Here is a 14,841-nt window from a genome sequence, read left to right as displayed (position 1 = left end):
TTTCAAGTTGAGAAAAATGAATTGGAACCAATAAGTCAAAGGGCATTATACATGCAAATAGTATCTTGCATCAAGTATCATCTCATTCTGTTAAAATTAGCATTTGGAGTGAATATATTGGAATTAATGCCTAAAATTGTGTACTAAAATAGAAGTTGCCCATTTTTTCACTTATTAAGGTCATTATTTTTTTGTGTAACTTACTATAAAAATCACGCAGAGTCCAGTGGGGGAGATTTTGTTTTCACTCAAACATCATACGGAATGCAGTAGCACTTACAGATCTGCCATTAAAATTTTAAAACGGCTAAAAATGATCAAAATGTAGCGATTAGACATCTTTATTTATGTTTATTTTTAAGCCCATTTTTAAAACCCAGACTAATTTCTGAGGAGCCATTCTAGATTTTATCTGCTCACTCCCACAAGCAGTGGACTTGTATACAAGTTGCTGACTTGTATATGCCCTCATTGCTTTTACTCAGTGTCCATATGAGTTAATGATGAATCTTCCATTACATTTAGATGAATTTGGACTGGTCCTCTAGAGGCATCTGCCTGTGCCTGTTTGGTTTCACCTGAACACGAACATGAAAGGGGACATTCCTTGGGAAACTCAAAACATGTAACAGACTGTCTGGAGTGCCTGTTCTATGTGTCTTTCCATGATCTAATTCAAAGTCAAACGTTCATCTGGTGTAAACTGGCACAATTTTGGCAGAAACTGCAGGTTAAAAGATTGGAGGACATAGAAAGGAGGAGGGATCCTTTGACATGAGGTTCTACTAAATCTTCTCAGTTACCTAAACCACAAAGAAATGGAGTGATTGTTTTATTTTATAAATGGAGGAGGACAGAAAAGCATTTAGTGTGCACTAAAGAGCACTTCCTCCTCCAGGTTCTCCTTTCAGGTTCATGAGCCCCGCAAGCTCAGAAATTACCTTCCTCTCACCTCGGTGGATGTCATGGACAAACTGATTCTCCAGTCTTCACCTGTGCTTGCTAAATAGCTCTCTCATCTGCATCACCCCCAAAATACTCATTGCAGGCTACCAAGTCCCACTGATTATCCTGTTCACTAGGCAAAAGCCATAACTTAGTACCTGAAATTGTTTTAACTAGCCCAGAACTTTTTGATCCAAAGGGGAGAGCAAGACAGCTCAACTGTTACAGGAGCATTGACGGTAATGCCTCACAGGTCTAAGGCAAAGAAAAGCCACAGAAGCTGGACATGGCCCTGTGGACAACAGCTTCTTTTCATGACACAGCTATTTGAGAAGAAAATTCTAGGGAACTTCTTAATGTAAAGATATGGAGAGATTATCATTCTTGCAGTAGCCATTTTTCCCAAACTTATACAACAATTCATGCAGCCATGCCTGATTTTTGGCTCTTTTCTACTGAAGCCTTCTTTATTCAATGCCATTATGAATAAAACACATCATTTCATATTGTTTTCACAGTACATTGACAGACTAAGTACCTCACTCTCCAAAGGTATCACTCATAAGGGCATTAGATTTTCCATCCAGTATCACCATCTTCCACTGACTCTGCTTAAATCAGCAGCTTGTAAACGGATAATGTATCTCCCAACCTCCATGAGGTAAGACCGTTATTAAGAATGTGAATGGTGAAGTATGTCAAAACAGCAGGTGCTCCAACTTACTCCAGTGGAGATTCCAGAGTGAAGACAAGCTGTATTTCTGCTTTGAAAGCCACAGATATTCTAGCTTTTGCCATGTAACACCAAAGACTGCATGCTGATATTCAAAGACAAGATTTCCCCCCTTCCTCCTCTACCAGCCCCTGATCACCTATGGATCTGCTCCATTTGCAGCTGTTTAAGGAATAAAGCTTTTAAATGATACTTGAAGTGATATACACCAGTGGGTGAATAAGCACAAATAGAAGAATTAGCATTCAGCTGCCCAAGAAAGATGATAATGATTCTCGAAGGCAAAAGGACATTAATTGGAACTGTCACCAACACAGTCGCTTTAGGTTGCCAAAGAAAGTAAAAGAGGCTTCTGTCCTTCCTGAGGCTAATATAGATGTGGAAAAGGCAACGTGGAAAGCTGAAATAGAAGAAAAAAAAAAAGAATCATGCTTCTTCCATCTTAAAGGTCTACACAGCTGTATGAAGTTTCAGTGAACTAGATTACCTCCTTCAAAAAGCGCAGGATGCTCCTTGTTGGGGAGAAATAATCAGGGAGTGCAAGATGGGAAGATTGAATTTAAGTTCTGTATTTTCCTTGCTTCCATTTGAAACAGCCTGCTTATTTGGTGCTTCTTAAGGGCTGCTGTGACTAATGTCATAGTCAAGTATGCAGAGTTCTTTGAAGACCTAAAACCAGCATAGATCCTGCTAAAAGCACACACATCTCTCCCTCTCTGCTAGGGTCTCTGGGAGCGTACTACATTCTGCACAACCCTAAGGCAAATGAACATACAGATTTTAACAGCGGCAACATATTAATTTTAAAAATCACCGAAGTACCACTGGCTGGAGGGAGCGTAGCCTGATTATTAACACTCATTGCCTCAGGAAGGGCTGAAAACTGTAGTTCCCCAATATTTCTGGATTAAGCCTTTTAAAAAGTATAAGCCCTTACCAAAAGCAAAACAAATCTCTAAGTCAGTTAAATATTCTCCGAGAATTTCAAAATCCCTGCAGCTACAAATATCCTTTCATTGTTAGTTGTGCTGCTATTAACTATGAAAACACCTTCTGAATAAGCAGCAGGTGGCAGACAGTTCTGACAGAAGAGACAAAAGCTTGCTATGCATAGGCACTACCAAGCAAAATTCTTCAGCACAGTGCATGGACATTAAACTCCACCTAATTTACCCATTAAAAATGTTTCTCTTTTGTTTCAGTGGTTTCATCCATCAAGACATTTTGCCAGACTTTCATGTTCTTCTGGGACAAATTTCAGGAGTTTGTCAGCTGCTGTACTGATGGGGACCCAGTGGCTCAGTAAGTTACGATGCATCATGCACAGAGAACACTTAAGGAGAGTTTAAGACCAAATAAACTTTGCAAATATGATCACTGGGTTTAAATTGAATGCTTGGTGAATTCAGCTCTTTGCGTTAGATCTAATCTAAAGAGGATTTTTTTCTCTCCTTCATGGAGGATTCATTTGCCCCTGCTGCTTATTACTCATCAAAAGTCATCATTTTCTATCTGTGACATCCTGGTAGGCTGTTGCAGTGGAAAAGATTATGAAGCTGAAAACAAGCAAGCTGATTTGCATTAAGAAGTGAGTTTCAAAGTGTGCAACTTCCATTCAAAGAGGGACTTAAGATATACTTGATCAGGCAAAGATAATCTTACAGGGGAAAAAGAAAGGATTTATTTGAGAGAGACCTTTTGCTTTTTTTTAATTAGAGGGATGGTTGGTATCACATAGCAAATTATAAAATCAAATTATTAAAACTATTATTTTCAAACACTGCTTTCCTGGATGATGTTCTCCAGTTTATCTATCTCTTTTACTGATCTCTGGAATAACAAATTTTCTACAGATCAAATATCCAACTAATGTGGCTTAGCATATCTCCATTAACTTCAGGGTTATATACTACTTTGTTAGCAAAGGATATGAATTTCTCCTTCAGAGCAGAAATAACATGGAACAACAGGAAAAGGAACCTCTCTGAGTAAAAAGGATCATTTCAGGAAAATCAGCCCTTGATGTACTAACAGTTAAATGTAGTTGATTGCAGTTAACAACTGCACTGTTTCATGGCATTTACACCCTATCAAATATCAACTGTTATTTGATTAGAGCATGAGATAAAAGCATGCTTATAATCAGACCTAAGAGCATTCACACACCTTGATTTAGGATGAAAATATTGTCTTACCCATGAGCTCTTTTTCAGCAATATATAGCACTCCAGATTTCAGGCTTAGCAACAGAAAATTCTTCTAGCCTAAGAAACAGAACTATTTATTACCTTTTCACGTTGGAATCATGTGAGGATGCTCTGATGCTTTCCCTTTTGTGCTTTTCTTAGTTGAGGAAAGAAAGAAAATCTAGTTACCTAGATTTAGGTAAAGAAAAGAAAGAAAATCTAGTTACCTAGCCTACTTGGGCAGCTGGATTTCAGTTCTTTGATCTACCACTGGTTTTTCTTCCTGATATGGAGCACATCTCTCAGTCCCAGAATACCCAGATGCCTCTGGAAGGACCCATCTACGATGGGACCTTCTGCCTCTGAAGTTAACACTTTGTCTGCAAGACAATGATGTGTGTTAAAAGTGGTACCTATATAGATGTGTGACTGAACCCTACTGTATATTTGATTTTTAACAATTTACAGTATCCTACTTTTGTGGTGAAGACTTGTCTCCAGCAGCATAGGCTGCTGTCTTAGCCAAGAACCTCCCTCTGGGCAAATATCATCTATCGGTTAACTCAGGGAGAACGAAGTCTAGGAAGACACAGGTAGTTCTGCTAACCTGCCTTTTCTGGCAGCTGCCTCTCTGGGGCTTCAGGAGAAGTTTGTAGAATTTCTTAATATTTTGTTGTGACTTTAGTTCATACAGCACTGCAGTAATCAACTCTACCACTTATTTATTCATTCACAGAACACTAAAATGTGATGAATTTCAAAACTCACTATCTTATTTTGTTTTCTCCTGCTTTTCTCCCCTTTCTTTAATTATTTGCTCCTTAAAACTAATATTCCTTGATGATAATATTAAAGCATGACACATTAATTTTACAGCAGTTTCCCTTTGAATATAATAAATTAGCTCATAACAGACCAAGACAATTATCATTTAAAATAGCATATTCCAACACATCTTATTGAATTCACCTTTATATTACTCTTAATCATTTAACAAAAACTAGTGCTGAATTTGCTTGTTAAGCTTAAATATTAACATTTCTCTCCACTGTTGACCTTATCTTATTATGTCCTAAAACTTTACATTTGTTTCAGCATTTGGAGGGATCTTCCTAGAATGTTTGCATTACCAGGTCAGTGTCTATATTTCTTCAGGGGGTTTTAATCTATGCTATGAAATACTTTATTTAGTATGGAGAAGACGGACAATATTTCTCAAGGTTTAGAACTGTTTCAATATACTGAATATTTAAATGTGTTAATGAAATAGTGGAAATCTGTAGATTCTGAGCTTATAGATTTTGTCACTGGATTCAAAGGCACAGTCAAGCAAATCAAATGAACATTAAAACCAAGAGTAAAGAAATTGAAACTCAAGAGAGGAACATCCCCAAGGCCTTGAAGCAGTACAAAGTACAATTCTGTTAACTGTTCCTCATTCCTTGCATGACCTCTCAATTCTGCTGAATCCACTCCCTCCTAAGAGCTAGAAAGCAGAGCATCACCTGCATCCAGTGTACTTTCTTACAGGCTGTCACTCAGCTGTATGTCATGATGTTTTGACTGACACATATAAGGGGCATTAGAAAAGAGGAATCTTCAGACAGCAAAAATCAGTGGTTGCTTGTCATTTGCTTTGTATTATTCCAGAGAATCACAATATTCAGTGGGGTCACCTGACAGTAAAAACATCTTTTAAAGCATGGGCTCATAGGGAAGCCTTTAATAAAGAAAGTAACCTGCCCATGTCCGTAAAGATTTGCATTAGGGAAAAATACATATGCAGCACTAAGTAAATATTTTTTTAGTATAAAACCACAGTTTACCCTCTCTGCAAGCCTGCCCAGTCCTGAAAGCTAACCATCATGCAATGTGACAAATAGTGAAAAGGAAAAAATCCCTCCAAGCTGAAATAAGATGGTAAAGAGGAGGCTAGGTAGAGAAGTCAAAACTTTGAAAGTGTCTTTTTCTCTTTCCATCTCACTTACAATTTTCTGTTACTTTTATCACAAGAAAGGTAGATAAAGATCTGTAATAAAATTCAAGATCTTATTTGATCTGCTAATGACCTGCTTAATGCCTATACCTATATTGCCAAAGCAAAGAAATTCAACTTCCACTATTAAAGCTCTTATTTACTCCACTGCTTGCAACTGTAATGCTGCTATTGAATTCCCTACCACTAGGAGTGTGATTACAAAGTCAAATGTCCTTCTGTTAAAGTCAATGGAAGAAGGGATTTGACCTGCTGGATTTTAGCCTCATTGCCATAAGACAGAGGAATAGATAACCACAAATATGAAAGTTGGATGGCTTCCTGAATATTTTTTGCTATGTTTTATCTAGAAGTGTTCAAACTTCGATTCAGACTATATCCAGGTCTCACCTACTTAATTTAGGCTGGAACAGCTGCAGATAATTTTGATTTTTGATGGTGTTAGTCAAAAAAAAAAATGTATGTTACTAAAAGGAAATAATGGATCAACTGAAAAATTTAAAAAATAACTTTCATCCCATATTTTAAATCTCATGTCAGATTTCCCATGAGGATTCAGTTTTGGGGTTTTTTTTGTTAAAGAAAGTACCCCAAATGAAACTTGTAGTCTTGAAAATTTTACTTCTTCTGGCTGAATATATTTACTGAATTTGATGGGAGCTCATGGAGTTTTTATCACTTTGACACAGCATTTCACATAAATAAAAATGCAGAATTCTGAGTGTAAGTGTATAAAACTATAGAAATGAGTTCCAAGTTGCTGGTCTTTTAGAAAATAAAGGAGTTGTCAGTAGGACCCGGAAAATAATTTTACATTTGTAAATGACTGTGAGACCTAGATGAGTATCCTCCAAATGGCTCTGGCATTCACATTTCTTAAAAGTTGTTGACAAATTAAAGTACTTGAGAAAAGAAACCAGATAAATTAGTTTAGGTTTGGATAAAGTACATTACATTGTGAAAAATAAAGTTCTCAGTCTGCTTAGCTTACCAGAAAGAATGAAAAGTAGTTTGATTTGGAGAAGGGATGCTGGTTCTCAACTAATGCAGTACGTCTTATTAACAGAGCAGAAAGCAAGACTAGACTGAAAAGCCTGTGGAGGGCATTAGCCTGGGCTTTGTATACTCTGGCAGAGGTAGTGACAAGAATGAGGAAAACAGAGGGTTTATGAAATGTTGGGCTGAAGCTTGCTCTGAGATCCTTGGTCTGAGAGCCTCTTGGCCTCAACCTCTACAGAAAACAGGCCAAAATGCTGCTAATTTGTTAATTCAGTGCATAATAGCTTTGGCTGTAATAAAAAATGTTTAATAATTACAACATTCAGCACTTAGAACTAATTTCATCAGAATCTCTGTGGATAACTCAAGGTTAAGTGCATCAAGAAATGGCACTTAAATTGCTAAGTCATCAAAAATCTGCTGTTAACTTCAGTTTCTCCAGGAATATAATCTATCCCAAGTGAAGGCCTCTCCAGCTGGTTGCAGGTACCAACAAAGAGTAAATCTATAAAGAGATAACAGGAATTTTAAACATTTGTCTTCTTGTTTATCCTTGTTCCTCCTTCCCCTCCAATAGTGATGATCAAAATGTTATCAACAGTTTTGTATTACAGCGCGTGGAAGATTTTGTGCAGCTTGCTCCCAGAGAGGAACACCAGGCTGGCAGATTAGAGCTCACAGGTATTTTAAAGGGCTGGAGGGAGGTCCTAAATAAAACACAAAGAGAAACAGGATCATTCTGCAATGTACACCAAGAGAGTAGAGTCTTTCAACAATCCCATCTATATCTAGCTGTCTAGGGACCACAGGAAGAGGAAACATCAAATATAAGCTTCCTTCTTCAAATCAAAAGTTTTATTCAAAGCAATCTCTGTCACAGTACTCGGTAGAAAAATAAGTTGTAAAACTAGGCTCATCTTTCAGGGAATGACTTTAGCTTTTATACATAAACACATGTACAAAGCACATGCCCATCTACAGAAAAAAAGTTTCAATATCTAGCAATAATGAATCACTTCCAGAGAGAGATTTTATTCAAACAAAGAACATGTATTAGAATGAAAATAAAATAGAATGTAAATAATCAGAATGATATGGCATTGAAATCAAGATTCCCAGCATGAAAAGATGTTAACTATTAGTCACTTTGTACTGGAATATACTGGCCAGTTGTTGAACTGCAGTAATGAATAAGCTTGCATCAACCTTTTTGAATGAAAAAAGCCATTTATTACGTTAAAAGCAACCTTAAAACCTCTCAGGCCCAAACAGCTCTAAGTCTCACAAACAAAGTAAGGAAAACATGGGCAACATCACTCCATTGCTCTCCTCTTCCCTGTCCACATCCCTTCACAGAATCGTTTAGGCTTTTTTATGTCTTTTTATGTCCTTTTCCAGTGGCAAAAGCTACCAAGGCAGGAGAGAATGCAAGATGATAATTCCCAGCCTTTCAGAAACTGCAGACCTAGAGTAAGATTATTGCATATAAGATTACAGACATCAATTAAAAAGGGTCACATTGGCTCTGACACATAGACAAGGCAGGAAAAACAAGTAAGAACCTGAAGGTTTCTTTTTGATTTTTGAACACATTTTTTATTAACTCTGGATATCAGTATTTGTGTTAGGCATTCCTAAGAGTTGAAAAATAAAAGCCAATCATAAAAATTATTTTAAAAGCCTTCTTTCTCTCTCTCTCCCAGGAAATCTTGTGACAGGTGCCACACAAAAACTTTTAACTAAACATATTGAAAAATAAGGAAATAAAAATAACATGTTCTACATATTTTGTCTTGGCAAGAAATGCTTCTATTTATACCAAAATAACTAAAATTAGTTTACTAGCATTCAGAACAAAAATTTGATTTTTTAGTTTAATTAAAAGGAGGTTTGTATATTAAATAATCTTCAAAGCCTATATTTAGTATTATGCATTGATGACAAAATTGTATATCTATTACCATTATGAAAATTCTCATTCTAATATTTACAGTATTATTTTGAATTTACCATAAGGTAGAATCTGTTACTTATCTCAGAAAGGAAGAACAGCAGATATGTGGCTACATGTCAAATTTATGAAAAAAATTTCTAGTTCTTCCTCAGGATTAGAAAGAAGCTTTGAAATATGCACACATGCATATACATACTTTTGGTATATAAACCATACACAATATATATAATAGAAACATATTCTTTCAGTGCACAGAGTGTGTGCAGTACACACCTATTTGTGAAGAAGAAACCATCATCACTATTTTGTTCTATTTGTAGGCACCTCAATGTGCATCATGCCATGTTGAAGTCACCTTAGTTCTAGCTAAGTACCATTCCAGTTTTAGAAAACTACTTAAACGTACCTAACTGCTTTCACAAAATCAGAATTTTCTGAGTTGATAAGATGCTTCTGTATCTTATCTGTTATGGAAACATCAATTCCTGGAATCTGAAGATCTTGTCCATTGCCTTTAAATTCTCGTCTGTCCATCTGTAGCATGTACAAATATGTCTAGTTTTAACTCCCTTGATTAGACCTGATTGTTTAGCGTGCCTTCCTTCATCAAATGTCTACTAATCAGAGATACCAAGAATCTAAAGTACATCATAGTTTTTTAGAAAGATCAGCTACAACTGTAACATTTTTCCCTTCCTCCCACTCAGTCCTTGTCAAAAGTCTAATTTTTGCTAAAGACCTATTAGAACTACTGTTCCTACTGAAACAGAAACAGCAAAACGTCTTCAGAGGATGACAACATAAGAACAACAAAGGAAATATGTTTTTTAAAATGCAGTATATTTCTGTGTGGGAGCCCCAGGATCTGTGTCTGTATTTTCATTTCTTACTGAAGGATATGCAAACCTGTTACTATTTCATTGGGGTTTTATACATAAATTCAACAAAAACTATAGTTTCGCAGGTAGAAGAGAAAATTTTGCTTTTGGGTTAAATTTTGGAAGAACTTGATTTTGATAAGTTCATTTTTATTGTTTTCCCATGGATTTTAGGTGAACTATTTTTTATTTTGCTGCTTGATTTATCGGAGGCATGACAATGTCGTACCTGGAAAATGTTACCCAAAAAAAAAGATTTTAGAGAGGATTTGGATCAGTCCCACTTTTTTAGACATATCCCAGTTTTGGCAGTTCTACCTCATATCCACAGGTCAATTCCTGGTGCAACATGTACATACAATCCAGTGCCTTTAACCACTACCACAACAATGAAAAAGTACATGCCAGCCACATGGTGTTTATGACTGACAGATAAGTTGGTTTTATAACACATTAATACTTCCCATAGCTATTGGATCTGAAAATTCAGAGAGACAGACAGGCTACCTTTTCCCTAAGGACTTCAATACCATTCCTCTCACTTCCAGTGAAATCAGGAATGAGTTATGAAAAAGTAGACAAAACCTCTTGAATTTTCTCCATCTTTAAACTTGATATCATACCCTTAAGAAGCCCAGTTATTCTGTGTTGCACTGTCAGCTAAGACATGTGAGGTAAAGGAGCTACAGAAATGCCATCATATATGGGCTACAGGCTTCTCTACACCTATTGCTCCACCTCTCTGCCCACATGTATTCTCAAGTATGAAACTTGTGTAATGAATGCTAAAATAGCCTAGAAAAAAAAGGTAAAAATAATTTAGTCCCTATAATAATTATATATAATTTATCTATGCATTCAGTTCACAAAACTCAAAGCATTTCTGACAAGGTCTAAACATTTTTCAGGTTTTTAAGTCACTTTTTTATTTTATTTTTTTCAACATGAAATTTTACAAAGAATCTGGACTACATATATGCGTCTATGGCTCTTAAAACCAAGAGAAGATTAACAGGTCTTAATAAACTTTATGCATGACTTACTATTGATGCTGACTATCTAAAGGAAAACAAATATCGTAATTAGTTCTCCTTAGGAAAGCACCTCTAAATTAGTGTTGCATGAAATAACACTTGCTCATATTGTAATAGATAGATCTGTGAAAAATATTCCTTTAAATTCATAACCAAGCCAGTTTCAGCATCTCAGGTTTTAAAAAAATACTACACTTTTAGCACTAAACTTTACACATCTGAAAAAATCAAATTTAGAATCTATTTTTTTTTTCTTTCTGTTTGATGATGTGGGAAAGCTGGAATGCAGGCAAAGCACTGATTTATCTGCAGTTGATATTTTAGTTCTGTTTTGAATACAACAAATTGTAGTGTGTAAATGAGACAAACCTCTCAGGACATGAATTCAATTTCACCTCTCGTGTTGAGAGTCATTGTAATTACTCAAACGATTAAAGTTATACACGACTTTAAGCACTCCACTGAATCAGGTTTTTAATGCTTTAAAGTACCAGGATCAAATCAGGCAGCACAAATATAATCATGATCAAGGAAAGAAGGTATTTTTTTCTGGTCTCCTGTTTTCTTCCCACAAAATTGGGTAACATCTCAATTCAGTGGTTCTGCCTGGTGAACTTAGAAACAGCACAGGAACAGATATTCAGTTTATCAGAATTTATGGAGCCTTTGTGAAAAATCATATTAATACGAAATCAAGTTAAATAAAAGTATCTCAGCTGTCTTTGGATCAAACTCCTGGCTAAAAGAAGTCAAGACAGACTGAAAATTGTCACTAAGAAAACAACCAGTCTTCTGAAATTATTAATAAGTTCTCAATAAATGTATCTTCTCCTTTCGTAATATAATAGCTTATAAAAACTTGTGACATATTAAATGTACTTCTTATGCCTCTGGTAATTCAAATAACACTTGCTACAGGTAGCATTGACAATATCAAGTGGCTAAATGTATGGCTTCACATATATGGAGGGGTTATTGGCATTTTTCACTTAAAATGTGTTTTCCAGTAAAAAACAAGAAAAACGATTCTACTTATAAGCCTGAAACAGGCAGGCAGAGGAACTCCATCCAAAAAAAAAAAAATCCTCTTAGCAGGAAAGACACTCTCTAAAAAAATAAACAATAACTCAGCACTGGCAGACAACAAGGGACAACAGCCATAAATAGCAACTTGGAAAGTTCAGATTGGGCAAGAGCAAAAACTATTCCAACATGAGTGTAATAAGTACTGGAACAGGTTGTGTTAGGAGACAGGCATTTTTTATCTTTGTCGTGTAATTAATCGATCACCTGTGGAATATATTATTCATTCATAGGAAGGCAAGGGGGCGGTACAGGAAGACTAGGTGAGGTGAACTATAATAAATTTCCTTGAAAAGCAAAAGGGGGAAAAAGGGTGAGTCAAGCTTGATTCTAGTTTCCATTCAGATACTCAGACAAACGCATTGTTTAAAAACACTTGGAAGAAAAAACAATCAGGACATGCATGACATGCTGTGAATATATCACAATCAAATTATCTCAAACCAATTTATTTTCCTTCTCAGAGAAACAGATTTTATGGATATATAAAGCGGGGTTTTAGTAAGGTTTAACCTTGAATATAATTTTTGTTGGCCAACTCAGAAAGTAAGAAATGGCCTAGAGAAATATATCAAAGTTGGTTAAAAAATCATTCTCAAAGTAGTTATCAAAACCTTAATGTTAAAATTGAAAGCATCAATATAGGATTCCTTCTTAGCTACAGTATCAAGCTATACTTTCAATTATAGCTTGATAACTGAATATAGTATATGTTTATTAAACAATATTCATGGCACAAGATGAGGAGGGATGTAGTAAAAAGTGCACAACTCAAAAGGTTCAAGGCAAATTAGATGTGTGATTTTGAGGGTAAAGAGAGATTACAATTTAATAGGAACAACTGAAAATCAATTTTAACAGAATTATTGGAAGATTATTACAACAGAATTATAAAAATCATGAACTGCCTAATGATCAACAATGTCATGCTGCTGCAACACCGTGTAAGGACCTCACGTACTGCAAGGCATTAATAAGCAGGCAGGATATAGCCCTCTAGTTTTATCCAATCTTGGAATGACCTCAAAGCACTATGTCTACAAACATGCTTCAATAAAGACAATATATCTAATTGGAGATGTCAAGAGATGAGAAAGACACGGAGGTATCTGAATAGAATTTAATAGCAAGTTAAAGGAACTTATGTTGGTTTTAATCTATTGGGGAAAAGTAGATAGGTGGGTTAAATGAATGGTTAAATCATACTGTTAAAATATTTAAAAGGCTGTTCTCTTCATCTTTTTTACAATATATTCCTCATGTTCATGAACACTAGAAGCAGAAATAACAGACTTAAAGTGATCCATGGGAGTTTCAGATTAGGCTGCAGAGAAGACTTTGTAGAGATAAGGATGTCAAATACATGAGGCTGCCTGCAAAAGCTATGGAATTATCATCAGAAACCATTTTAGTGCAAAACAGACAAGCATCCATCAGGACTGACATGGATGTAATTGATTCTCTGTTAGAGTAAGAGAATGAGCTTAATGACCTTTCCAGCTCCTTTGCAGTCATTTGATGAGACAACCAAACACAGTTCAGAAGAGACCCAAGGAATAGACATCAAAACTGGAGTTCTCAAGAAATTGCTTAAGAAAACAAGCTGTGGCAGAGAAAAGGTTGCTTTCAATGTCACAGTAACCAGATTATATTTGGATATTCAGACAGATGAATGGTCAGGCAGAGAGAATTAAATTTATGGAGAAATTCACTGGACAAAAAATTGAGAAGAAAAAAAATTCACTGAGGTAGAAAGTGCCTAATATAGGGTTAAAATAAATCGCGTCCCTTGTTTAAAGTGAGGTATAAACTCAACAGAAGGACAGAGGATCAAAAAATGAGAAACACATCTAAAGACGTTTTTAAGAGATATGAGAACTTAGATACCTATCAAATTTTTCAGCTCCATTCTGTCATGCCCATATTGGTCGTCTCAAAAGAAATTGACTAGATTGGCTCTCTGACTGAGGAAGTAAGGATCACTCACTTTGTAATGTACAAAATAAGAATTCATATATGAATCCAAAGTATACAGGATATTTTCTTATTTCTGAGATGAGAAAGTCTAGGGGAAATGGCTGACAAACTATTGACCATCATTTGATAAGGCTATAAAGACTTACTGCATAATTCCGATAAAAAAGACCCTCCATCCAACTCCCCAAAAGCATTCCAGTTAGTTGAGAAACTTCATTGCCTTGCACTGCAGCTTGTACCATGATTAGTAACACGTTTATTAGAAAAAAAAAATCCATTTTTTTATGATATAAAGCAGTATTACCTGAATGAGATTCTAACTTGGAGGAGCAAAAGAACAACACTATCAAGTATTTTAGATAGCTCAAACAGAGGAGCAAGGGAGTGGGAAACAAAGAAGGAGAAATAAAGTAAGTAAGAAATCTAGTGGGCAGAACAAAGAGACAAATTGCCTACAATAGAAGCAATGCAACAGGGAGTGGTTATAACTCAACAAAACTGCACAGTGTCTGGAAGCTAATGCTGGACATGTGTTTCACAATATAAGCAGTTAAAAGGCAATGAGATTCCTTTGAGTGTAAATTCACTTTGGTAACATAGCATTCCATTTAGTTATCTAAACCAGTTATAAGTGTATTTTAATCCCCAGGTCCAAAGAACAATGTAATCTTGAGTTAAGATCTCATTCAGTTTCTCAGCCAAAAGGTGCAACAGAGAGCTGAATTTTCTATGGAAACATCTGCAGAAGAGTTCAGAGTCAGATTGCAGAAGTCTAGCAGCATAGCCAGAACTGGAGACTGATATCTTCTTTCTCTTTCAGTGTCTCAAATGTTTAAGTGTTGATGTGTGCAAAAAGAACACACCTCTTTGGCCTTAGTCTACAAATGTAAAAGGTTTCACATCTTTATTTATGGGAGGCCAGTGTTAGATGAAATTGGCCATAAACTACTTATTGCTGTTGCCAAAAAATGTCTGACAAACATTCCCACTGAGAACAGAGAGTGCTTTTTTCTGCTACAAATACAGGATTTGCAAACTGAACACAAACCTGGAAAG

Source organism: Phaenicophaeus curvirostris, chromosome 3 (assembly GCF_032191515.1).
Source record: "Phaenicophaeus curvirostris isolate KB17595 chromosome 3, BPBGC_Pcur_1.0, whole genome shotgun sequence".
NCBI classification, from domain to species: Eukaryota; Metazoa; Chordata; class Aves; order Cuculiformes; family Cuculidae; genus Phaenicophaeus; species Phaenicophaeus curvirostris.
The sequence above is the reverse complement of the archived record's forward strand: the minus strand, read 5'-3'. Positions refer to the sequence as shown.